General features: G+C 45.2%; 1 protein-coding gene across 1 annotated transcript in view; it reads right to left on the minus strand.

Moving 5' to 3' along the window:
- SMS (spermine synthase) overlaps positions 1–25,436 on the minus strand; it is a 586,561-nt gene that overhangs the window by 122,722 nt on the left and 438,403 nt on the right. The gene's annotated exons all lie outside the window — the stretch shown is intronic.

The following is a 25,436-nucleotide window of genomic DNA, read 5'->3' on the forward strand; positions in this document are numbered from 1 at the left end:
GCTGAGTGCTGTACTCACCTTTGGCCTACTTCGGCATTGTGTGTAGTGCTGATCACTGCATGTGAGATGTACAAGTGCTGAGTGCATGTGTGCCTGTGAATGCTACAATACAGGGAGAATATAGTACTGTGCAGTTCATGCATGTTATATGCATGTGCTGGGTGTATGTGTGTCTGAGTGGTAAAATACATGGTTGACTGTGGGCTCTATTTTGGGAGTTCCAGGTCTGCATGGAGGTCAATGAATCACCCCCAGACAGATTTGTGTATTGCTGCATTCCTGTATGCAGGGTGGGATACACTGGCGATCAGGAGAGATCGGCCACTTCAAAGGGGGCTTTTTGATTCAGAAAACTGTCACAAGGAAGGGGGCCTGGGCACATCACAGAAAGGAGATGGGGCTGATAAGAGAATCATAAAGAGTAGGGCTATGTGTAGGAGAGTAGGGTCTTCTCCTTATGGTTATCCCCACTTTTTAATTGATCTTGCACTGTTTTTGACTAGTCTGACTGGGATCCTGCTAATCAGGACCCTAGTCTATCTGCCTTCTCCTTTAAATTGTTACATGTAATTTGGTACACTCCAGATTTGATACTGGGGTACCCTTATCAGTCCCTAGTATATGGTACACATGGACCCAGGGCATGGGTACCCCAGAGGCCTCCCATGGGCTGAAGCATGTATTATGCCACCCATAATAGGCCATGCAAAATGGAACTACATGTCTGCAACTACAACCTGTGTAAGCTGGTGCCTGCACCACTTACTTTACATATAGGTTTACTATACCTATAGGTCACTACACTTAAAACTTGTAAGTCACCCCTATAGCAGTCCTTAACAATCCTGAAAGCAGGGTGCTGGGTTTTACATGAGAGGGTGCCCCTGCATGAGCAGAGCCCCTCTGCAGCCTTCAGAGACCATTCTCCGGGGTTCTCTGTGACTCAGCCGGACATATAGGTAGAGGTGCATTATAACCGGACGGTAAATGCTATCTCGAAACCGGCTGCATAGAAACATATCGTGTTTGGTATCAAACACCTTGGAATTATACCTGCATACAGGTAACCGGTATGGGAGGTATGATTCCACCCTTCTGCAGCGAGCTTCGTGGGGTCACTGGTCTACCCGGTGCCAGCCTTCTCGACCCGGTCAGCACAAAATGGATGCTGGCGACCAGAGACACATTTCTGCCCTCCTGCTGCTTAGCCAAGCTTGAGCAGAAGGCAGCACAATAGGCATCCTGTCACAGGGAGGTGTGACCACCTCCCAGACAGGATTAAGTGTATTGGGGCTGGGTGGATGCACTCAGAGTGCCTGGAAGTCTGCACCTGGGGCACATTTGGTGTCCCTGTGCATAATCCAGCTCAAACCAGTTCTTGGAGCCGTTGGCACCTGCTCTTGCGCGAAACTGGACAAAGGACATGGGTGTAAACACCCCTCTGTCCTGACCCTCCCCTAGGAAGGTCCCCCAAATCTGTCCAACCCTCTCCAGTGGGTACAAAAGGGCTTACCTGACTGTAGCTCTTTAGATTTTACGTGGATAAGATTCTACAAGAAGAAACCACCGATCTTCGACCGTCTGGACACCCTGGACTTCGCTGTACTTCGACTGGGCCCGACTTCGTCTCCGTCCAAAGCTTTGTCTGTGCCCTTTCTCCTTACAGGCTCCGTGCAGGACCTGTGGAGCACTAAGGACAACTGAAGAATCTTGCTTGGAGCGAAGGAGTCCCTTCCCTGCATTTGCGGGCACCGTAACGCAACAGACCGGTCTGTTGCTCTCGCGCTCCTGCGGACTCTGAAGACTACAGCAACACAGGAGGTGGGTTTTGAAAGTCCCTGAGGTCGATCTGCAGCAAAGTTGAGGCCAGTATCCCTCGTGGGGACTGCATAACCCCAACCCCTGTGCACCGCGTCTATTTGCAAATGCATATGCTTGTTGGCGATTCCTGAGCTTGTGCATTGGACTTCGTGTAGTCTTGAACCTGAGCACTATTTCCACCAAAGAACTCCTGCCTCCTCGCACCGAGTGCTCTGTGGGCTGGTACTTTTTGATCTTGCTCAAGGTGCCCTCGCCACTCCTGGTCATTCGGCCTGTGGGTCCTCCTGAGGGTCATCTTGAATTCTGTTGGGCTTCCCTGGTTGCTCCAAACGTGCCCCGAGTCCCCATTGCTTGGGGAGTCTCCTGGACCTTGCTGGTCCACACCGTAACCTGCTGGACCTTCCCGCGTGGGTTGCTTTTGCCAAAGCTTGTTGGTGCTCAAGCTGGACATCAACCCCTCAGCACTCTACATCCTTCGTGGGACAGCTCGAATCTGGCTCCTGTTCTTCATCAACGTCTCCTGGTCCTCGTGGCTGCAGAGTCAAGCATCCCTTCTACGCACCTGAAGCACCCAACATAGGTGGGTATTCGTCTTCCGAGCCCCTGGTCACTCTGAAGTGACCCAGAGTCTCTCCCCTCTGCTTTCAGGTTCCTTTCTTCCAGAATCCTGGCTGGGATTCCATCTGACCCTTTTCACCTTCACGGCAGCAGTACTTCTTCGCAGCCCTCCATTGAGAACGACTGAGGTTTCCGACACCACTTCAGGCCTATGCACCCGGCTCCTCTGGGATAGATAACTACAGTACTACAGTATCCACAGGTAGGGTGGCTCTCCAACCTCTTATGTTCCAAAGGGTTTCCTCAAAGTCCTCCTAGAAGGGTCCTTAAACTGTAAAATTGCAACCACTACTTCCCCACAGAATTGTACAGAGCCTGGGGTCGTGTTAGCACACTACACCCGTCCTCCGTGGGATCCCTATCTACTCACGTTGGGTGGTTCTCTGAGGTCCCAACGATTCTAGGTGCTCCAGACCTTGTCTTGACCCAAGTCGTGGTTGATATACCACTATTTTAGTATAAGGTTTGGTCTCTCCCTGGAGCCCACTGTGTATTGTGCTACTTACAACTGTTCTATTGATCTCGTATTGTGTCCTTTGTGTTCGATCCTCGTGGAGAGGATACTAGAGAGTGCTATATTAATAAATACATATTTTTATATAACTACTGTGTAGTTCTCCTTTCATTTGAATAATTCAGGAGGTGATATTCTGGTAAAACTAGCTGCTTTACATTCCTTCAAGATTAAGCCTGAAGGCTGCTCTCCACAGCTACCACTAGGATAGCTTTCTAAAGGGTATCTTTGACCTCATACATCATAAGGGTCGTTTGAACTGGTGCAAGGTGCCCAGTTTAATTTAATTAGTGGATAGCATATACCAGGCCAACTTCTTACACTGAGGCCCTTGGCTAACCTTTTGATACACATATCACATCCAGGTCTGAACTCAGAGTTACTCCCATGCCTGTGTTGTGGGACTATCAGAGTCACTCCTGCTGTGACAGACTGATTTCTGGAGGAATACAGGGCAGAGGAATAATCACTTTAAAAAAACAAGCATTTACAATGCAATAGGTCTCGCACTTGCTTGCTTTTGAGCTACTGGTATCTTATAATATTAAAAGGCATTGTCTTTACAACACCAATAGTTAAAACTTTTGCAAAAGTGATGCGCGGTGTCTGTTAATCGGGCGCATGAGCTCAGTGCTTAAGTTAAAAAAAGACAGTGCTGTGTCCCTTTTTTTTTTTTAAACTTAGCACTGAGCACGGCGCCCGCCGCGCTCAGTGCTAAATAAAAAAATAAAAAATAGCCAGAGCGTTGTGTCCCTGAAGCAGGTGTCGCGATCAGTGCCAAAGTTTAAAAAACAAGAAGGGGGGGGGGGGTTTGGGGGGAGCACGGTGTCCCTCAAGGGGCGCCGTACTCAGTGTTAAAGTAAAAAAATTAAAATAAACAGAGCGTGGTGTCCCTGAAACGGGTGCAGCGCTCAACATGAAAGTTTAATTAAAAATACAATTTAAACTTCAAAGACTCAAACTCTAAAGCACATTTGGTGTCTCGAAATGGACTTTAAGAAGGGTAGCTTGAAATACCACATTTTCTCTACTGTCAAGCAGCCAGCTGGGCTGTGCGAGGAGGAGAAGCTCTGCAAGATTTCCGCCTGTGACTGGGGGGCAAATGCCTTCTAGACTCCCAGCTGGGTAAGGGGACATCACCCAGGGAATCCAAGACCACCTGCCCTGAAGACTAACACCAGCGCCTGCCTGCTTGCGAAGACCAATGTGCCCTATGAGGAAGAGGAAACTGTTGCAGGGAGCGAGGTCCAGTGGGGAATCTTATAGAGTGGATTGCCTTAGCGAGGTGCGAGGAGACGACTGCTCCACCGATTGGGTTATTTCCCATGTGCAGGGAAAGTCAGCGACCCTCGTATGCAGAAGATGGTCTGCGGTGAAGTGAGCCATGATCGTTGCTGTGCCGAATGGTCAGTGCCAGTATGCAGTGAGGAACCGGTGACCCCGTATGCCAGGAGCCGCCACCGTAAGGACACTGCCGTACCGAGTGGGCCACAGCCTATGTATGGAGGAATGGTAGCAACCCGTATATGCCAGGAGGCGCTGCCACAAAATGAATGCCATGCTGAGTAGGCTGCAGCCCACGTGCGGTGGTGAGCCAGCGACCCTGTATGCCAGGAGGGACCATTGTGAAGAAATCTGCTGTGCTGATCGTGTCGGAGTCCTGTGCAATGAAGTGACGACGATCCCCATATGCTAGAGGGGGGACACCGGGACCAAGCAAGAAATGCGACCTGCTCAGGATTGTCACCGGAGGACAGAGGATGCTGTGGTGAAGCCTACGCGCCAGCACGGTGAGTGAGGATCAGTGTCAGGACTGTGTACATACACACACACAGTCCGCCTGGCCCATATGCAACAAACTCACCGGAGACAGTCACTATAGCTCCAGCACCTGCGGAGGGGGTGCGCTCAGAGACTCCGGTCGCTACAATCCAGCAGGGGCATGTAAGACTGATTTCAGGCCAGTCAACCCCGGGAGAACTTTTGACTTCAATACAGACTCCAAGTGGGACTCCTGAGACTCGAACTAGTGGGGATTCACCCGAGTGCCGCTTTTAGTAAACAGGGAGTAACCACTACTCCTAGAGCTAGGTAGCTGTGGGATTCAGGGAACCACCTAAGAAACACTACAGCTCTGATCTCGGGACTGTGGACATTTTTCTGTGAATGTCGCATTTCCCTTTGTGGTAGTGGCTATACAGCTCTGACCTCTGGACTGTGGAAATGTTTTGTGAATATCGTATTTCCCTTTGTGGTAGTAGCTGTAAAATAAGGAAAATGCTACTTACCCAGTATGCACCTGTTCTTGGCATATAGAGCTGTAGAGTCATATGCCATGCATAGATTGCCATGTATGTTGGTCCGGATGTTTGCACTTTGTTTTTCTACAAAAACAGTCTATTCAGTCACAAGGTGGTGACTCCTCCTTTCGGTGATAGTGCGCATGGGCACGACTCCAGTGTTAGATTGCTTTCCCGCAGAGGGTGATAATGGAGATAGTAGGAGTAGTAAAAGGAGACGTCCATGAATGCACGTATCTAAGTAAGATGTTACTGCAACAGGTAAAGGTACCTGGGGAGGTGGGGGGGGGAGCATATGACTACAGCTCTATATGCCAAGAACAGATGCATACTGGTAAGTAGCATTTTCCGTTCGAGGCATATGAGCTGTACATCACATGCTATGCATAGACTATATAGCAGTTATCTCCCGAAGCGGTGGCTATCCTGTATCTGTTGCAGTGGTCTGAAATATAGTGTACGGAAAACTGCCTGAAAAACTCTAGCTTGTTGTCTTGCTAACACATCTACACAATAGTGTTTTGTGAATGTGTGAGGTGTAGACCATGTTGCAGCTTTGCATATGTCATCTATGGGTATATTTCCTAAGAATGCCACAGAAGCCCCCAGTTTGCGCGTTGAGTGTGCTCTAGAGGGAAACTGTTAATGTTCGTTTTGCGTAGCAGATTTGAATGCATTTGACTATCCACCTTGCAGCTCCTGATTTTGATATGGGATTGCCTTTGTGTGGTGGAGTAAAGGCAACAAAAAGTTGAATTTTGTTACAGAAAGGTTTTGTCCTTTCTATGTAATACAGCAATGCTCTTTTTATATCTAATGTGTGTAGGGCACGTTCTGCTACTGAATCTGGTTGAGGGAAGAACAAAGGTAACTCAACAGATTGATTGATATGAAACACAGAAATGACTTTGGGAAGAAATTTAAAATTAGTCCGAAGAACTACTTTATTTGGTGCATTTGTAAAAAAAAACGTTCTTCTATAGTTAATGCCTGAAGCTCACTCACTCTTCTGAGTGACGTGATAGCCACCAGTAAAGCAGTTTTCCATGTGAGAAATTGCAGTTCACATTTGTGCAATGGATTAAAGGGTGGACCCATCAGTCTGGTGAGGACAAAGTTGAGATTCCATATTTGAGCAGGTGGCCGTCTCTGGGGGAATAACTCTTATGAGTCCTTCCATAAACGTTTTAATGATCAGTACTCTAAAAAGATATAGATGTTGTCTATTTTGTAGGTATGCAGCTAGATGTAAACGTATTGACATGTATGCTAAATTGGAACGTTGTAGATGTAACAAATAGCATATAATGTTTTAGACAGAAGCATCAAGGGGATTGATGTGGTTGTTATTACAGTAAATCACAAACCGCTTCCACTTTGCTGCATAGCATGATCTTGTGGTAGGACGTCTAGCTTCCTTGATAATATTCATACAGTCTGGGGGTAGATTAAGATAGCCAAACTCTAAGACTTCAGGTGCCAGATCGCCAGATTGAGTTGAATGGGGTATGGGTGTCTTATGTCTCCATGGCTCTGTGTGAGGAGATTGAGTGCAAGACGTAGTTTTCGATGAGGAACTACTAAGAGTTCCAACAGGATTGTGAACCATGGTTGACGTGCCAATGTGAGAGCAACTAGGGTTGGTGTCAGGGATGCTTGTTTGAGTTTCCGAACCACTAATGGAATGAGTGGGAGGCGGAAAAACGTAAGCAAATATCCCTGAGCAGTTCGTCCAAAGTGCATTGCCTTTGGACAATGGGTGTGTATACCTGGACGCGAAGTTTGGGCATTTTGCATTTAGGTGCATGACGAACAGGTCTAGGGCTGGAAAGCCCCACATTTGAAAGAATGGGAGGAGAACTTGAGGGTGTAGTTCCCATTCGTGGATTTGCTGTGTCTGACGACTTAGCAGATCTGCCATCTGATTGTCTACCCCTGGGAGGTGTTCTGCTAGGAGACAGATTTTGTGATGAATGGCCCACCTCCAGATGTCCTGTGCTAGGTGGGACAGGTGGAGGGAGTGTGTTCCCCCCGTTTTTCTATGTAATACATAGATGTCATGTTGTTGGAATGAACCAGGACAGTTTTGCCCGCTAGATGAGTTTGAAAAGCTTTGAGGGCTAGAAATATGGCCATAGGCAACTTTTGTTGGCGACACCACAGGCCTTGTATTGTGTGATGCAGTACATGAGCACCCCAGCCAGTTAGAGACGCGTCCGCTGTTAGTACGGACTGTGGAACCGGGTCTATGAAAGGCCATTCTTTTGACAGATTTTGTGTGTTCCACCACTGCAGAGAGCGATGAGTACGGCTGCTTACCAACGCAAGATCGGTTAATAGACCGTGGGACTGGTTCCACTGACTGGCTAAGCATTCCTGAAGTGGAAGCATGTGGAGCCTGGCATATGGGACCATCATGATGCAAGATATCATAGCCCCAGCAGTTGCATGTAAGCCCAAGCTGGAAGAGAATGATTGGGTTGAAACTGAAGAACCAAAGCAGAACGTTGCGAATTCTGGCTGTGATGGGAAACGCCAGAGCCTTTTGAGTATCCAAAGTGGCTCCTAGGTAGTTCTGAATATTGGCTGGCTGAAGATGCGACTTTGGCACATTGACTGTGAACCCTAGTCGATGTAGTAACTTGATGGTTATGGAAGTGTCTTTGAGACACTGTTGGTACGTGCTGGCTTTGATGAGCCAGTCGTCTAAGTATGGGAAGACGTGGATGATTTGTCTCCTGAGATGAGCAGCTACAACTGCCAGACATTTTGTAAAGACGCTGGGGTAGTGGTGCCTCTGAATGGGAGTACCTTGAACTGGTAGTGTTGGCCCGCTAGCACAAACCTGAGAAATTTGCCATGAGCAGGGTGAATTGGAATATGAAAGTAGGCGTCCTTTAAGTCTAGAGTGGACAGAAAGTCGCCTTTTTGCAAAAAAGGTAGTACCTGTTGAAGTGCTACCATGTGAAAATGGTCTGACTATGTAAAAATTGAGTTCTCTGAGATTGGTCTGAGAGACCCGTCCTTTTTTGGTATTAGGAAGTAAAAGGAGTACACGCCCGACCCTTGGTGTTGTAGTGGTACGGGCTCTATAGCCCCTTTTAAAAGTAGGGACTGTACCTCTTGTTTGAGGAGGTGTAGATGATCCGGTGGGAGTTTGTGTGACTTTGGGGGAATGTTTGGAGGAGTGTTGATGAACTCCAGGCAGTAACCAGAACGGATAATTTGTAGAACCCACTTGTCTGTTGATATTGACTGCCAAACTGGTAAGAAATTTGACAGTCTTCCCGCGAGAGGTGTTAGGTGGTCAGGAAAAGGAGAGGTGAGTCACTGTTTTGTATTGGAGAGGGAGGTGCATGTGTTTGAACCTCTACCTCTTCCCTTACCCTTTTCTCCTCTGTAACCCCCTCGAAAAAGTTCTTAGAGTCAGAGGGTTGGTTATTACCCTTGTAGGTGGAGATATTTTCTGAGGAAGAATTCTTGGACCCTGCTCGATAGAAAGAGCGTTGAAAGGAACCACGGCCTTGTGGTGACTAAAGAGCCCCAATGGATTTGGCCACTTCAGTGTCTTTCTTCATCTTTTCCTATGAAGAGTCTACCACTGGGCCAAAAAGGTGTTCCTTCTCAAAAGGTGTGTTTAAGATAGAGGTTTGAACCTCTGGTTTGAATCCAGAGATACGTAGCCAGGTGTGCATTCTTAAAAAGACACTGGTATTTAGTGCTCTGGCAGCTGTGTCTGCAGCATCAAGGGAGCACCTGATTTGATTGTTGGAAATGAGTTGTTCCTCCCTTTAAAGGTCTTCAGCTTTAGATTTATGTTCTTGGGGTAGATATTGGATCAATTGTTCCATCTCGGCCCAATGCACACGGTTGCATCTAGCTAGCAACGCTTGTGTGTTGGATATGCGCTAGAAGTTTGCTGTCTGAGATGCGACTCTCTTCCCCGATGCATCAAGAAGCTTAATTTCCTTATCTGGGGATGGAGCATCTCCTGTGATTTGGGAGTTAGCCCTTTTGCGTGCGTTAGACACCACTAGCGAGTCCAACGGTAATTGCCCCCTAATGTACGCTGGGTCAGATGGTGCGGACTTATATTTTTTTTGTCTACCCTAGGAGTAATGATAGTGCCATGACAGGATAACTAAAGATATCATCTACATGTCTGATCATACCCTTGAGCATTGGTAAAGTGTGTGATGACTTTTGAGTAGTGCCAACGGTCCCGAAAAGGAAATCCTCTTCAAAGGGAATCTTTGTGGAGCTGCACTCCATGGTAATTGGCAGCCCTACCCAGCAATTCAATTTAACCTTCACTGTCTGGTGGAAAGGGTTTGGTAGGATAAAAGTCAGGATCATTGCCAGTGGGCGAGTTAATGTTATAGTAGTCCCATGGGTCTGCAGGTATTGGCTGACTATCGTCATCTCCATCCCCATTATCATCCACATCTTCCTGGTTGTCAGGTGTATGTGGTGAATGCTGAGGCGAGGAGGAGGAAGAGGAGGAGGGGAAGGGTTAGTTCCTAAAGTTCTCTTCTTCAAAGGAATGTGATATTCCTCTTCAGCATCAGTCCTTTTTAGAGTCACTGTGGTGGTGATATGTCCAGTTTTTGGATAAATGTACAGCACTTTCTGTTTCGGGTCCGATTTATCGAGTGGATCGTCAAAACTGTACTTTTTTGGTGATTTCGGTGCCTGCAGTTGTTTTGGCTCCGAAAGTTTCGTTGCAGAGGGTTTAGGGGGTGGTTTTTTCAGATCCGAAGTATGTTTCGGTGCAGAGTGTTGTGGGTCGGAGCCGGACTTAGATTTCGATCCCGAAGGTTTCGACTCTATGCCCGATTTGGCGTGAAGTTTTTCGGAGCCAGAAGCCTTTTTTGTAGGCTTCGGTGCCAGGCCCGAAGCTGGGGCATCGGAAGCGTGGTCTCAGTGCCGACTGGAGCCCGTGGGCGCGGGTTGCTCCGGAGCCTTCTTTTTCGGTTGAGGTGGATTTCAGGGCAAGGGAGGACCTGTACTTACAGTACGCGGTCCATGTGGGATGACTTCATTATGGTCGGAGCCGTACTCAGAAACGGAGATCGGTTCCTGTTCCTCCACAGCCCCGATATCATCGCCGGCTTCTTCCTCAGATTCAGTTCCGAAGAGGTCCAGAAAGGAGCCTGTGTGCTGGCTCTGCATGTTGCGACGTCGAGCCCGACGGTCGTGAAGCATCTTCTTGGAGCGGGAAGCTTTGCACACGTCGCAGTCCTGGTGACTGTGCTCAGGGGACAAGCACAGGTTACACACTTTGTGTGAGTCGGCACGCGGGTATTTCGCATGGTACGAGGGCAGAATTTAAATGGAGTTCGTTCCATCGACTGCGAGTCGAAACGACGTGGGTAGGCCCTACGGCCTACCACGAGCTCTCCGATCAAAAGAGTGTTTTTTGTCAGTGAACACGACACGCGAAGAATGGAATACGCGATCGGAAACTATACCGTTGATTTAGAATGTATTCTGAACCCAGGGAAACCGAAGGAACGCTGCCGAACCGGAGCGCATCGACTAACATCCGAACCCAATGGCGGAAAAACACAATCTAACAATGGAGACGATGCCCATGCGCACTATCACCAAAAGGAGGAGTCACCTACCTCATGACTGGAAATACTTCTTCGAAGAAAAACAAAGCGTAAACATCCGGACCCAACGCTAGATGGCGATCTATGAATAGTATATGATCTACAGCTCATATGCCTCGAACATACTTTTTTCCATAAAAGTAAGTATTTGACTGGAAAAGCATTTATTGATGCTGCGGTGCACATTGAGTTGTGAGCCTGTGTTCACCCCTCCTGTATCTACCTCCACCCCATGAAGCCTTGGACTGCTTGACCCACCCTACTACTGAGAGTCAAGTGCTGAAGAGATACTTGGCCCAGCTGCTCAGGACCCCTAGTAAGTGGGATGATAAACAAAGGAGATGGAGGGTAGACATAATGGAGGGAGCAAGATTATATCCTGCCATACGAGTGAAGGGAGTGACACTGGGATGGAGAGAGAAAGAATGGGAAAAGAATACGGGAGATGGGTTTGACAATAGTGACAGTGAAACGAGTGACAGCCTTTTAGACAGACAGTTAGCAGAAAGCCCATCCCCATATTATCAGTCATGCACTTGAAACGGGGGAGATATAGATGCTACTATGAGCTCTGGAGGAGACTCAGCACCAGTAGCTTCAAGCTCTGGTGTTGTTGTAGAGATATCGACTGGCACGACACAAACAATAGTGGGAAGGAATATGGGAGTGTGTTTCCCTGGCTCTTTTGAAACTTGTGATTCTTATTCGGTTTCAAAGATTCCGGATGCTGGTTACCATTGGACCTATAGTCCCTATACAAGACCCTAGTTTGGTTGGGAATTAAAGTCAGAAAATGCCTGTTCCTACAGAAGTGAGGGCATCAGAGGAGAGTAGACAGCTCTAATGTGCATTTTGTCCCTTTAACTGGAATTAATGCAAGTTCACCTTGTGCAGCGAGTGCGGACCCCTCTGCAGTAAGGTCCTTTCCTGGATTGGCATGTTTAGATTCATCTACATGGAAAACACTCCCAAACGTACGCAACAGTACTCCTGAAGAGAGTATCACCCGGAAAAGAACTTCTGAGGGCCAACACATATTAGCTGCTTAAGATTTAGAGCAATGGTTGATAGCGCACAATAATAATTCAAACGAGGGTCAGAGTAGAGACAAGTCACAGAACCATAACATCAGCTATGATGGTCGATTTGATTGATGTGGTCAAATTAAAAACTGAATTAGATGAAATGATAAGCGGAAGTCTAGAGCCTAACAAATTAGATACTTACCAACTAAACAATATTGCTATTCATGAGCAAAGAAGTTACCAGGAGAGGGAGACAGGCTCATGAGAAATTATCTGAATTTGCTCAAAGATACGATGTTGATATAGAACGTACAAAGGCTTTACAGAAGTATCACAGACTTGCAATCAGCATTTATGACAGAGAACCTGAGGTTATCATGGTTGAAGACTCAAATTCTAGAACTGATTTTGATCATTCGGATTTGGAGCACATTAGACAAATGGGAAGAAAGATGGGCTAAAAGAAAGGGTTCCAAGAGAACAACGGGGGAACCAACTCCCTTAGGGGAAACGGGAACGAGTGCCTCAGCTTTCCCTTTGCGAGAAGTACCATGTGGAGGTTTTGTGCATGTGCCTTGGAGCAGAGGTGATCTTGCGGCATTTACCAATGATTTCCTGAAGCTGAGAGAGAAGCCTGTAGAACGGCACAAACAGGTCAATTGCTTTGTGAAAATTTCAAAGGTGTTATGGATGGATTTGAATACGCTGTTCAAGATAGTGATCACTACAGATTTGTGGTCTGCATGCAAAATAGCTACAGAATGGCCTGAAGGTGAACCGGAGAGAGATCCAGTGACACATGGCATTCCTTCTGTAGTGATGAAGAAATACGATCAGGTGATTATTTGGCTGAAAGCTAAGGTGCCCGAAAAGACATTGATTGGGTTAAGATTGAAATGACGACTCAAGAACCTAAGGAAATGATTTATGTATTTTACGAAAGTTTGTTGCAGATTTTCAAACAGTGTAGTGGAATGCACACCTTAGAACCCAAAGATATGGGACAGTTTGTGTCCAGATTTGTGACTGGGTTGAAGCCTAAAATTAGTATGATGATTCAACAACACTTGATTTGCTGGCAGAATAAGTCAGTCAACAAAATTCTGCATCATGCTAAATATTGTCATGAGATTGAGATGAAGCACAAGAAGTTGAAGGAAAAGTTGATGATGGCGCAGATGAAAGCTGCTCAAAGAGAAGATCCAAACCAGCCTTATGTAGGGAATACTGTCACTATGAAGGGAGTCTATCAGTTAAGGGTTCCAGTGCAACAAGGTGGGGGATTTCAAAGGAAGGTGAGATAAAGAGGCGGTCCTATAGATCAAGACTGGAATTGATGTTGCCACTTTAAAGAGGTCCAATCCATGTCACTAGTGTAATAAATTGGGGCTTGGGAAGCCCAAGTGTTGTCTCAATTCTGTGAATCAAAAGCAGAATTGAGGGTTCAGTCAACTGCAGGGTAATGTTGTGCAACCTCACAATGCACCCAACCGAGATCTTAGAATTCAGTTGTTCCCCAAGGTCCCATAATACAAGTGCCAAAACCCCTGATGCCATAGAAAGCTGTAAATAACTATTTCATCAGAACGCAGACACGAGTGGGAATCAGAATTAGTCCCATAATTATAATCCGTTCCTACAGTTACCCCATGTTTGAGAATTCCAATGCTTGTGGTTCAGATCAGTCCTTATGACCGTGCCTGAGGGGGGAGGAAGACTGTACACTTGGCGCAGTCTTAGAGGTAGACCAGATTGGACCATATGTTGATGCTGATTTAGATGGTCACAATGTCACTTTCTTGATCGACACTGGTGCTACCCGCTCCACTGTATGAACAGCAGAGATTCCAAACCAAACCCTCTTGAGAGGAACAATCCAAGTTCTAGGAGTTGCAAACAAGAAGTTGTCGAGTCCCCTGTCTAAAGAAGTACTGTTAAGATAGGGACATTTAAAGATAGTCATCAATATGTGGTGTGTGATTCAAGTCCTGTGTGTCTTTTAAGATGTGACCTGTTGTGCAAGTTAAATTGCACCATCTATCACACCGAAGCGTATTGAGCTTCAAACGAATGATGATGACATTGCCTTTAAATTGGCAAATCAAATGTGCGGGTCTCATTGTTCCCAATGCTGGCGGTGGAAGATTTGCGTTGGATCTCAGAGACACAGTGAGAGACATAGTTTGGGGGGTTTTTCGGGAAGGATATTGGATGCATTAATGGAGTTGAACCTGTCCATAACAAAGTTAAGCCAAATCTTGAACACAGAGAACACGGCAGTATAATTTGACGCCCTTGACCGTTGCTGGAAGAACACCTGTAATAGAGACCATGATTGAGCAAAGCAGTCTGAAAGAGATCCTGAGGAGTCTGTTACTCACCTATTATGGGCTGGAAGAAGGCAAGCGGTAAGTACCGATAGTACAGGATCTCGGTAAAATAAACAGAACAGTGGTTCCATGCTGTACTCTGATACCAAATCCTTATGTAATACGGTTTCAAATATCATGTGAGGCTGGATGATTCACTGTCATTGACTTCTGCCAGGGGTTTTTCTCCATTCTTCTGCATGAAGAAAAGACAGTTTTTGTATGCTTTCAGACTGGAGAACCGTGTTTTAAAGTGGTGCCATGTTCCACGAGGGTATATGGAAAGTCCTTCCACCTTTATCCAGATCTTGAAAAAGAATCTCGGATCTCTAGTCATGAGCTGCAATTCGGTCCTGGTCCACTATAGTGATGACCTTATAGTTGCATCAGACACTTGGAAAGCATGTCAAACTGATACAATTGCATGGTTGAACCATTTGGCTGAGAATGGACAAAGTGTCCCCAAATAAGTTGCAATACTGCATGACAGAAGTCCTCTATTTAGGAAATCACATTGTGAAAGAAAGAACAACATTCAGTGTTCAACAACAGAAACTAACCCTTATCTCATGGAACATTGCAGGGTTAAGTAACGTCTTCAGGGAAAAGGCTACGCAGGATTATTTCTTGCAAAGGGGGATATATTGTGTTTTCAGGAAATCTGGGTAAAGTCAACGACCCCAATTGGCAGCTTTTGTGAACATCATACACCCGCGACTAAAAAGAACATCTTTGGACGCCCGTCAGGTGGCTTATGCGTCTTCCTAAGTCATGCCCGCAAATTTAAAACCACAGCTATAAAAGTTAAAACACCTGACCTCCAAGCCATGACAATTGAGGGACTCGGCTATATTAATCCAACAAAGTGTCAAATGCAATCCGCCATGGAAACCTTCACCAGCATTTTGGAAGATGTACTAAGTAAATTTGAACACTACAATGTAATCATCGCCGGAGATTTTACCACAAAAGGACTGGACCTTGCTCCAGATACATTCATCACTGGGATTAAGTCGGGCCGCTGATCTCTCTCCTCAAAAGCTTCAAGTTACAATCAACCCATGGAATAAAAAAAAAATTATCTTCCCCTCATGGTCCCTTAAGCCGACCTTGAGCAGCATATCTACCATAGACTATATCCTAATCAACAAGAGGCAGGCTCACAAGCTGAGCGACTTTGCAGTGGATGAGAGAGGAAAGTGACCATAGGCCACTCAGTGCCATCTTCTACCTGACACTGCAATCAGCGGATGTTGGGGAAATAATTGGTGAAACCACAGGCGAAGAACGATAGAAAGCCCTCAAAAGACTAAAATGGACCTCGGGGATAGACTGTAGGAGTATGTAGCAGTGAGGGAAGAAAACCTTTGGACAAGGCTCACTACGAACATTATAGGCTACTGGAATACTTTAATATTGGACCTACAGAAGAACTTGGGAAATGCCCATCAAATAAATAAGACCCTCAGCTCAAAATAACCACCTCATGAGCCACGAGCACCGAAGTGCCTGAAACAATGCAAATGTGCGCTTCGGAAGGCAATCAAGGCAAAAAAGAAAGGAGTGACTTCCATATTGGCTCTGCGAACAACATACAAGAAGAAAGTATGGGAGTTGAAGAGAAAGCTTATGGAAAAGAATTGGCTCAAAGTGTTCTCCCTAATTAAAGAAAAGGACAACTCCAGCCTTTGGAGATACATCAACAGACTGAGCTCCCGAAGCCTGCCCATAGAGAAAAGCGTTGCAGGCAACGAGTGGGAAATGTATGTGAAGGGACGGTATACAAGTGATTTGCACAAGGTTGGTCCCTTTACTAACAAGAGCATCCAGGCTGCAGCCCAAGATACAGAACCTCAGCTTAAGAGCATGAAGGATGCAGTTACAGCGGCCAGTCAAACTGATCGCATCAAGGAAGGGAAGATCGTCAGGGCAACAAACGACGGGGCTCCAGGGCCAAACGGCATTCCCGCCCAAGTATTTAAGTTTGGCAAAGCATTTTTTTGTACCAATTCTCAATCCACTGTATAATCACTCCTACGCTACAGCAACAATACCACAGACCTGGAAAGGCTCACTCTTTTTCCCAATACATAAGAAAGGAGACCACTCGAACCTTGCTCGACATTAAAGCCAAGGCCAATGCATGTTTATTACTAAGGGATTTAGAGGGCTGGGTGAACAACAACGGAATCCTCCCGCCCCATTAGACAGGCTTCAGGGCAAACAGTTCCACAATGAATAACATCATCGCAGTGTCCTCTATCTCCAAGCAGGCAGTTAAGGAGAAGAACCCACCCCTCAAGCAGGGCTGTGTCCTGGCCCCACTACTATTCAACTTGTACACTGCAGACCTGGGGCAAGCCCTGAAAGATGCCAGTTTAGTGCCACCGAGAATGGGTAAGGGGAGCCTCCCAACCCTTCAGAATGCGGACGATACGGTAGTAATGGACCACACTAGGGTAGGGCTTCAGAGAGTTTTAAAGTGCCTAGCATTGTACAATAAGGAAAACAGCTTGCTAGTAAACGAGAACAAGACAAAGATAATTGTATTTGGCAAACATCCTCACAAAACGCGCAAGAAACCAGGATATTGGGCGACCACCGAATAAGGACAACATCAGCCTACGATTACTTGGGGTTTTGGCTAACAGAGGGCTACAGCAGTCAAACATATAAAAGAGCTAAACTTAATAATCAACAAAATAATCCTCTCACTTAGACGCCTAAGTCAGCGCCTGTGAAGTCCAACAGCAGAGTCTATGCTGACAGTGCTCAGGGCAAAATTAATTCCAGCAATCAATTATGGCCACCTAGCCTTCCCAGGAGCCTCAGGGAAACTTATAACCACAGCCCAGACAAAAGCATATAAGCTAGTGCTGCAGGTGCCCAGACAAGTAAGGAACACCCAGCTACGGTTGGAATTAGGATTTAGCAGACCGGACCCGGTGTTACAGGGGGACCTAATAAAATATTATTATATCAGGGTTCTTGAAGCCCCAGACACCTTCCTTAAACACTACCTGAAAAGGATCTTCAGAGAAGCAGAAACCCTGTGGCACACTAAGCTGGGCCAAGCAATAGGAACCCTGAAAATAGAAGCAGAAAGCATGCCATTACATGAGTCCCCACATTCCGCCTGGGCAAACGCAGTGAAGCAGCAGGTTCGCTTCACCTCGATCAAATTGGATCGAGCCTCACTCCGCCACAACACTCACACAAACGGCACTGGACAGGTCATACATACCAGGGAAAGCCCAACATTAATTGTGAATAGCACTTACCTCAAGTCTGAAGGAAAATTGTGTTCATGTGGCTAATCGCCCTTAAGATTTCAGACTATAATCCAACATGGGCCCGAAAAGACAGTGCAGTCTCCTGTCGGCTATGCAATTATCACAGAGAATCTAGGGTCGGTACCAATCAGTAACAGAATTTGACGGTGCTCTCGCAGCTCAAGCAGGCCAATGAAGTGCTTTAATCGAGGGGCAACCATATTGGTAACTCGACCACAAAGGAAGCAGCGGGCCTAGCAGCGAGCACATTAGGAACTTCAAAACCGAGGCCACTGGACTCAGACCCATAAAAATGAGTATCGCTTGGCATGCCCAAAGAGGACAACAAATGGGGGCTGAGTGCCCATATATAAAAAAGACTCCTGGCAACTCCCAAGAACCGTCTTACTCAGGGATTAGAACTTACGAACTTCCCAATGTCTAGGGGGAAAGGCTTGTGCAATATATTGACAACCCTCTTAATGGCAATGACTTCACTTTCCCTACTGATTTTATTGAACTATATAACTTTTAACAGGTTCTTGGGCAATGCTCGCAAAAACAGAAGCAAATCCCTATCTTAATGACAAAGAATTACATTTTTAATCCATTTGTTAAGAAAAGTTAGCGCAATTAAAATGTATTACCCTGCTCGTAGGTTAAGAAGGGTCCAAGCAACAACTGGTATACTTGCAAGCATGGCGTGTTCTAACTTCAAGGGACGAGAGGCTCTGAGGGCGGTGGGAGCAAGGGCGGAGGGGGGTTGGTCATGTGTTTTGGCACAGTTAATAAAAAATTACAAATTACATAGTGAAAGGAGCGAGAAAGGTGTTACAAGAAAGAATCTTGGTGATCATGCAAATGAATCCGCCTCAGAATTGTGGGCTACTGTCAGTGGATCCCCAACTTCTCCGTAGGGGCCAAACCTCTGCAGAGGTTGTCATACAAGAATGTGTCTCATCCGGTACCTTGGGACAAGGACTGTTTAAATGCCTTCCTGGAGTTGAGAGAGAGCCTCTGTCGCGCTGATGCACTGGGAATGCCTGACTACAACAAAGCATTTTCGCTTTTCTGCAGTGAAAGGGAAATTTGTGCTGTCTCATGGAGGTGCCCACAGACCAGTTGCCTACTTTACAGCTACGTTAGATCCAGTATATTCAGCGTTGCCTGGATGTCTCAATTCCGTTGTTACAACAGGTGTCTGCATCGAAAATATTGTGATGGGTCACCCACTGACTGTTTATGTAACACACACTGTTGAAATTTTGTTGACTAGGACACGTAATCAGCATTTGGCGAATAGGAGGCTCAGTAGGTATGAGCAAACTAGCTTGGCTGCTGATTATGTAACTCTGAAAAAATGTTCAGTTCTGAATCCTGCTTCTCTCATACCATTTTGATCCGGATGAGATCGAAGTAGAACAGGACTGCTTCGATGTCACTTAACTGTGCACCGACCCATGTCCCGATATAATGGACGAGCCATTACCTGAATCTGATTAACCCTATTTGTAAATGGGTCTTGTTTAAGGGATAATGAGAGAAACCTGAGGGCTGTCAGTGCTGTCTTTACTGTTGTGGGAGTGGTGGAAGCTGCCTGGCTTGAAGGAGTATTCTCTGCGCAGGTGGCCGAATTGACTGCCCTTCCTGAGCATGCTGTGTTTCAGACCAGCTGAAGGTGACAATATTCGCCAATAACCAGTATGGGTTTGGTGTTATTCAGGACTTCGGACATTTATGGTATCAAAGGGGATTTATGACCTCATCAGGGTCCCCTATCCACAATTGAAAAAATGTGAGGAAACTGTTAGAGGCTTTACAAATGCCCGATTAGATTGCTGTAGTAAAATGTCCTGCCCACTGTAAAGGAAACAATTTTGTCGCAGTTGGGAATCGTTATGCGGAAGAGGTTGATCGTTACTGTGCACTGAATGTTTGCACTTTCAACAGTGAAAACACAAATGAGGAAGCAGCTGAAACCAATTTCAACCTTTGATGACAATTGCTGATACATGGGAAGAAGGAAAGAGATTGCAAGAGGAAGTTATTGAGAAGGAGCAGAGTTGGGTTAGAGCAGGATGTGTGAAACAAGATGAGGACATTTGGGTTTAGGCAGATGGAGGACCAGTACTGCCCAATAGTTTGTTGCCGCCGATGGCGAGACACTACCACAGGTCAATGCATGTAGGAAGAGATCGTATGGTGAGGTTGTTTAGGCAGACTTGGTTGAATCCAAGGTTTCGATGATGGCTGAGGCACGGAGTTATAGGTGTGTGATTTGTCAGCAAATGAATGTGGAAAAAGAACTTCTGTAACACGGAGTTACATAGGGAGATCTGGAGTACCTTTCAACAGGATGCAACTGGACTTTGTCGAGATGCCAGTGTTCAATGGACTGAGGTACATTTTGGTAGTGGTGTGTATTTTCACACCTTGGGTTGAAGCCTACCCAACTAGGAGATGTGACAGTTTCATGGTAGCTAAGCTATTATTGAGGGAGCTCATTCAGAGATGCGGATTTCCAACCTCTTTAGAATCAGACAGAGGAACTAATTTTAGTAATGAGGTTCTGAGAATGTTATGCGCAGGATCGCAACTGGAGTAGAGATTGCATTGCACTTATCAACCAGAAGCTTCAGGTATCGTGGAACAGGTCAACAGCACTCTGAAATTTAGACTGGCTAAAGTGTGTGCTTCAACATCTCTGAAATGTCCTGATGCTTTGCCTCTTGTGCTGAAGAGTCTTTGGAGTTTCCCAGATTGAAGAAAAGGATTGTCGCCCTATGAGATTATCAGAGGGGATGGCTATGCGATTGCCTGCGAATATGCTTGTAAATATCACAGACGATTTGGTGCTCGATTACTGTAAAGGATTTGCGGACGTGGTTTGTTCTGTCTCTCACCAGGTTGAAGCAGCAACAGCCCCACCACATCAGGCGCAGTGTCATGACCTTAGTACCAGCGACTGGGTCGTGGTGAAAAAGCATGCGAGAAAAAACGGTCTAGAGTGTCAGTGGCGTGCTCCGTAACAGGTGATCTTGGTTCCTACGACTGCTATGAAGGGAGGTGACCTTCCTAAATGGGTGCATGTATCTCAAACTCTTAGGGTCTTGTGTCCCTTTGTAGAAGTAACAGCACCGCTCCCTGAAGAGAAAGCAGCAGTGGTCGAAAGGCCACGGGACGAGGTTTTAGCCAAGCTGTAGGGGACCAGATAGAGCGTGATACAGCACTAGAACACTCTGAGGGGGGTCCAGACGAGGCGGAGGTTGAAGCTGATTCGGAGGAAGCTGGTACTGTGGTGGTGAATGAGTCCGATTCCAACATCAACGAGGGACCTTGTGCAGTGGGACCACGAATAACAGTGGAAGAAAGCTGGCCAAGAATTCAGGCGAGGAGAAGACTGCATTTGTCCTCTGAAAGAACACGTGCACACACAGCTGAAGCATTTGGAGAAACTGAGCTGAGTGGAGACGAAAATGAAAGGTCTAATCTAAGAAGGTCCAAGAGATCGAGGGTGCCTTGTTGGAGGTACTCTTGACCTGAGTGGATGTTTCTTGCTACGAATGACAGCGAGGGCGAATTTCGGGAATTCTGGAATAATAGTGGAATTTCAGCAGAGACTTTTGGAACTTGATCTGAACTTCTCACTTTTGAACGTCCTTACCCAACAAGACTTGAGACGCCTAGTACTGAATGAAGCTGAATTTCCCTATCTGGATTCTGGGGAAATTTCCTGTGCTCATTGACGGACTCAAAATTATGACATTAGAAATGCTCATTAATGAACATGTTCCCTTTATCATTAGAGTTGTTGAATGAACTTTGTTGAGTTGCTTAAAAGAAGATTACCTAAGCCTGAGTGGAAGAAGAATACATTTAGGGGTGCCATCTAGAAGAACACGGAGTAGGGCTAAGGGAGCCTCATAAAGAATTGTACATACATTTATAAATAAAGTTTTAACAAACAAAGACTGTGTTTTGCTGTTACACAAGTGGAGACCAACAGAGAAGATTTTATTTACTGCTATTTGTCTACCCACTTGGTCGGACTCTAAATAGTATGGAAACTAATAAATCTAACTGTTCCTGTAGGTACATAATAGGTGTAATAATAACAGTTATAGTGTTAGGCCTAATAATATTGCTTGTAGGATTATCTTCAGATTCAGCTAGCTCGGTAGAAGTAAACCACACAGCTGAGCAGAAATTATCACATGAAGTACATGTAGGATTGTACTCATTAGGTGAGCAGAGATTACATGTAGTTTTATCTGGAGGAGATTACACATGAAACACTTACTTATGACTATGTTGATACTATGGGGGCAAGGGATTGATATGTTTGCATGCAGTTACTTACCTCAGTAGTTGAAGCCATTACTTACCATCGTATACCTCTAACATATGGTGTCACTTGTAGCTTACTGTTGAATATTTTCTATGGAAACTTTCATTTTCAGCATTAATATTTAATGATTTAGTTCTTTCAGAAGTTCCTTTATTCAAGCAACTGAATAGACATCCTATGCTCAGATTACTGACACTGGCCAAGTTAAAATGTTAGATACTGTTTATGCACATAGACATAACCTGACCTGTGCTCTCACTAACATTGAAAATACATTTTTAATCAAGTAGAAGATAGATATAGAGCAGTGAAGACAAACACAACTAAGGAAAATCACTTTCCTATTTGGTCACAAAAAGAAAAGGATCACCAGACATCAGGGAACACTGAACATTGACATTAAATTGGCAACACCAAGGGAAGCGGAGCATACAAAATGACAAAATAATTAATATGATACTACTTTTGTAGGGAAGAGTGAATGTGACCATACCTTTGAGGTGCAAAGAACTTGGCAATTGTTTTTAGATGAGTGATTATGTAATTCCTGGAGTTTATTTTATTTGTGGGAAGTATGCCTATTTCAAATTGCTTAATAAAGGACATGGCAAATGTTATCTAGGAGTAGTGTTTCCAAAGGTTTATGATGTAGAAATTTTGATTATCCTGTTTGGGAAGGAAAATATAGGTATAAACACGGTGCTAGCGCTGAGAAATTGTGGGAGATATTTTTGGTGCCATAATACTAAATGTCGGTATGATATTGAATGATATCAAGAGTAGAAAATGATCCACTTAGTTGATGGGTAATCTACCAGTACTGCTGGAGCTTTATTGCTTTTAAATACTGAAATGGTTGCTATTGGGGCTATGGTTCCGCAAAATCAGCTTGCTTTAGACATTTTGCTCACAAAAGAAGGCAGAGACTGCCGAATGTTAAAGGTTCAACTGTGTTGTACTTATATCTCAGCTAAAAGTAAGGGCTGACAGAAGTATACAAAGAGAACATTACTAACATACACAGAGTTGAGTGGATTGGCAACTGCAGGTGTTTGGGATTCAGTCGGAAATTGACTTAGTGCTATAGTTAAATGGTTTGCAAATTAGGGAAGTGGTTTATTTGGTTCCACATTGGGACCGCTTTTGATCACTGCTCTTTGTTCAGTGGTTGGGATTGCGGAAGTGACGGTGTACAGGAGATGTAAGGCAAGGAAAGGAGTCTCTTGAAGAAGAGGAGACAGAGCCGGAGGGAAAGCAGAGTGATTATTATAATGAAACAAGCATTTGCAATGCAAATAGGTCTCGCATTTGTGAGTTAGAGCTATTGACGTTGTAAATGGCAATGTTTTTTACCTACACGATTTATTTTTGGAGTGAATGTATGTAGTGTGCAAAATCCCTTGGAAAGGTGCTGCACTTCATAATAAATATATTGAAAAAGACGCAAGTGTGGATTGTGTCAACAATTGCTTGGCACGTACCTCATGGGTGAAGTGTCACCACACATGCACACCGTGGTGCTTTACTAATGCGAAACTCATTAATAAAAGTAGTGCTTACAGACTAACCAACGCGATCGGGATCGGAGCATGTGAATCCGAATCCCGGCTTCTCTTTCATTTTCTAGACTATTTGACTCACTCTCCTGCGTCTTGGTTATCCTCCAAACACTGGGAGGCACTGAAGTTTGTCAAGGGGGCGGGGGCAGGGGGGGCTTCGGGGGTACATGAAAATGTTTTCATTGCCTAGTTGTCAAAGGTCGCCCGGTGCTATTCGTTAAAAGTGTGCCAATTTCATTAAGATATTAAGAGTACTTTACACGCATCTATGAGAAAATCGCCATTAACTAAACAAAATGCCAGAATACGTGTCAGATTTCACAGTGTTTTAGACAGTACTGGTTGCTTAGTTTCATTGCATACATTTTTGTATTTACTCTTTTACACAGCATCCAAAGTAGGTTACCTAACCCCAAAGCCCTGAGTTGCTAAATGACCCATAAAAGGGAGTGTGTTACAGTTGAGCAAATGTGTCCAAATGTAATTTTGGTAGTGCCATGGAATGATCAGCCAATGAGGTACTCGATGAGCAGGTATTTAACTACACGTTCAAAACATACGGTATTGTGGCTGTTTGTTTGTACACAACCCACCTCTCTGAATGTGTTTATTAACATAGAGCTTCATCTACCATTGACCTGTGCACATATGCTGTGCACACACATGCCCTAAGGGCATGTGTGTGCACAACATGAAACTTTGAAAAATGCTCAAAAGTGCTTTTTTCAAAGCTTTTGCAAATTACCATGAAGTTCAACTTCATGGTAATTTGCGCACCCTATTAGCGAAATCGCTCATTTTTCTTTACTTTAATGCATTGCATTTAAGGAATCTTAATTTGGGATTCCTTAAATGCAATCGCAATTTAAGTAATCGCAATTTAGAGATTACTTAAATTGCGATTTTTGCATTTGGGATGATGCATCCCAAATGCAAAAATACCGGTCACAAAGGGGCAGATTCTGAGAATCTGCCCGTTTGCGATCGTTTTTTTGTTTGATGCATGGGGCCCATAGAGCGTGACTTGGACCTAGAGCAGACCCGCGAGTGGGAGTGCATCTACTGCTTGCTGGATGACCTACCTTGCTTTTTTGTGTTTGGCAACATAGAACTTTGCCTCCTGTCCCCTGATTGCCTTCAGGTGCAGTAAGGAGCATTTGTTTCATAGCCTCCAATCGTGTTTAGAACATAGACACAACAAGCAGACATTATGTGGATTGGTGGTCAACATCTGCTTCCTGCAGTAGCAGCATGGCTTAAAGCTGTTTTTTGGAGGGAACATTTCTCTAGCACGCTGTCTGCTCTGTAAATTTGGCGTCCACAGAAACTGGCAAAGCTTGGAGCTCAGGATCCACACGAAAGGATGCAGAAAAAGAAGAACTAACATAATCTTTCCCTGCCATCACTTCTGCAGGCAGAGAGAGGTTACGCCAGAGTCCAGTAGCACCACCTGCCAGTGTGGGAACTATTGCTATGAAATGATTCGGATGATGTCTGGCGACTGGGGAATTGAAACAAGGAAGAATTATGTGGCTTATAAAAAAACTATAATCCTGCAGATTAAACTGAAGCACTGCATAATTTCAGTGGCCCTGATTGTAACTTGCAATTGCTGTTGCCAATTTTCTTATTATCTTGCTTGTGGTAGTAAGACACTAGGAATCATTTTAACTAATAAAAACAAATACATTTTTAATTGGTTTGAACCCTACATTCTATTTCTGGGTGAGTGCCCAGAACTGTGTTGCTTTCTCATCACTTCCTGCCTACATCAAGCCTTGAGTTCAGCAACACTACTGAACAAGGCTGGAGTTCATTAAGGATTTTTGATTGCTGTCTGCCTTTGACTTACTATGTTCAGGTGAGTTGAGAGCCTGTATAAGCGTGCCTTTACGCTCTCTACCGAACACTCAGCATTCACAAAAGTCCTTACAGTGTGCCTTTCTTGTATATTTTTTGAGGATCCCACATTTTAAAGTTAATTTACCTGTGAAC

Source organism: Triturus cristatus, chromosome 8, assembly GCF_964204655.1.
Source record: "Triturus cristatus chromosome 8, aTriCri1.1, whole genome shotgun sequence".
Taxonomy (NCBI): Eukaryota; Metazoa; Chordata; class Amphibia; order Caudata; family Salamandridae; genus Triturus; species Triturus cristatus.